We start from the raw sequence: 2,749 nt of genomic DNA on the forward strand, positions 1-2,749 counted from the left end.
TACACCTAATTAAAACTTGATTTTAACGTAACCGTGAACAAACATAATGCATGGGGTCCCTTGTAGAGAAACGTGTTCTAAACATGTAATGCAATATAACAATTAACATAATCATGCAACATAATAAAGGTACAATACCATAGAACATTTAAAGAGAGGGTGAGATAAACTACTTACCTTGACTGTGATCTAATTATTCCTTATTATTCTTTATGATTTGATCAGTAGAGCTTTCCCTTTTTAAATCAAAAGAGGAAATTTGGGCAGAAATTTGGGCAGCAGCTTACCCGAGCTTTTCTCTTTTAACCTCAAAGAACTTCCTCACTCACACTTACTTTTTCACACGATTCTTTGTTACTGAGATTTGTTTCAGAATGGGTTAAATCTTCGGCAAAGGGTCCTATTTATAGTAGTTTTCAGCTCTTCTCAGTGTGACAAATCATCCTACAGGTGGCTTCTTTAGAATTACTTAGGGTTTAAGGATTCCTCTCAATAAGACACCTAATCTTGGCTAACATTTTCCCTTACGTCATCATTCTTTGTTTGTATTCAATTTTAGGGTTTTTCTATGTATAATCTATAAGATCGTGGCCAGATTCAATGCATAATCCACGCTTCTGTCCAAATCTCGTTCTCTTTGTTCTCATAATCTCGTTCTCTCCAGCTTTCTTGCTGGTTTGGCTCTCGTGACTCTCGCTCTCACTCTTGTTGGTCTCGCTCCTACTCCTGCTCCCGCTATCGCTCTCACTCTTGCTCCCGCTCTCTCCTACTATCTCGCTGAGAATCTCGCTCTCTCTACTCTCACTCTCTCCAATGTTCTCTCCAAAATCGCTAGTTTTCACGCGTGGTTGCTTTCACTGCTTGTGGACTTCACTTCCTCTTTTTAACTCTTTCAAATTTTAAGAGTATATAGGAAATTAATTCACCTCCATTTCTTCCAATGAGTAGTATCCAAACAAAAATTATCTACTGCCCGTTGTCTCCTGAATTAGCTAGCGTCCAACTTCTAATTAATCCTCCCTGATTCTGCTCCTTATTCATTATTTTTGGATAATGAATAATTTTCCTATTTTTCTCCTTCTAAATTTCCACCCCTTTAAATAAAATTTCGTCTTGCTTAATATTTAACATTTAATTTCCTGTATGCGTATAAATCTGGGTTGTTACATATCTTATAGATGTAGTTAAAACATATTTATATGGATCTCTTAATAATGATATTTATATGAGAATCTCAGAATGATTTAAGGTATCTGAAACATATACATTAAATTCTCAGGAATGGTATTCAATAAAGTTACAAAGATCACTATATGGATTGAAACAATCAGGATAGATGTTGTACAATCGCCCAAGTGGATATTTATTAAAAGAATGATATAAAAATATTCAATATGTCCGTGTGTTTTTATAAAGAAATCACAATCAGGATTTGCTATTATAACTGTATATGTTGATGACTTAAATATAATTAGAACTCATGAAGAGCTTTCAAAAGCAATAGAATATCTTAAAACTGAAATTGAGATGAAAGATCTTGGAAAAACAAAATTTTGCCTTAGTTTGCAATTGAGCATTTAGCAGATGGAATATTTATTCATCAGTCAACTCATACAGGGAAATTTTTGAAAAGATTATATGGACAAAGCACATCTATTAAATATTCCAATGGAAGTCTGTTTATTGAATATAAAGAAAGATTTTGACGACTGCTTGTCCTATATGTTTTCTTTTTTCTTCGGTGTTTTGATTTTATTTGACAGATTGTTGATTGTTTTTCTGTCTTTTGTGGTTTTTATTTTCCTTGTTTTTTTATTATATTTATTTGGTTATATTTTAGAATTAATTTTTCTTTTTAATGAATGGTTCAATTATTTCTTCATCCTCTGTTGTCTAATTTAATTTGATTTTTACTTATTTTTTATTTTATAGGATTTATTTTGGTAAATTATTTTTCTACTTTTGCACCATGGGTTTTTGTTTTCTTAGATTTTTTTTTTTCTTTTCAATGAAATGTTCAATTCTTTCTTCTAGAATTTATTTTCATACATTGTTCTTCTTCTATTTGCACTATGGGTTCTAATTTTGTGACCCTTTCTCTATTAAATTCCACAAAAGTGTCAAAAATGATTATACTTATTTGGTCCTATTTTATTTATTTTTGCACCAAATGTTGAATTATTTTCACGGTGGTTGGTTTAATTTGTTCTTTGTGAGACATTCTTTTAGTTTTATTTTATTTTGTACCCATTGTTAATTTTATTGAGCTCTCTCTCTTTATTGTCCCTCTTTTATCGACATTTATGTGATGTTGTTTTAGTTTATTTTGTTCGTTGTAGGTACATTACTTTTTTAATGTTGTGTTGTTTGTTCAAGTTTTATGTATTTTTTCTCTTTTCTATTTCATCGACTTTATGTCTCTTTTAATTCATTACTCTTTAGTTTTACTTTTTGTATATTATTTTTATAATCAATATTAATTTGTTAGTTTTGTAGGGAATATTTAATGCATTTCTTGGTTGACTACTTTGGATAACACTTTTTGTATGGTAAGAGAAGGGTAGTAATAGGTAACCAAGTTTTCTTCTTCTTCTTCGTTAGTGTTAATTAATCGCTTTAATTGCCTTCTTCTTCTTTGTTAATCTTCTGGTTAGTTTTATTCTTCCTTGTGGTTTAGGGTTTTTTCTATTGGCCTTTACATCTTCATGATCATCATCTAGAAGCTAGCAATTTGTGTGACAAATGGTTA

The sequence above is a fragment of the Benincasa hispida genome, chromosome 2 (genome assembly GCF_027475165.1).
Source record: "Benincasa hispida cultivar pf3 chromosome 2, pf3_genome.v1.1, whole genome shotgun sequence".
Lineage (NCBI taxonomy): Eukaryota > Viridiplantae > Streptophyta > Magnoliopsida > Cucurbitales > Cucurbitaceae > Benincasa > Benincasa hispida.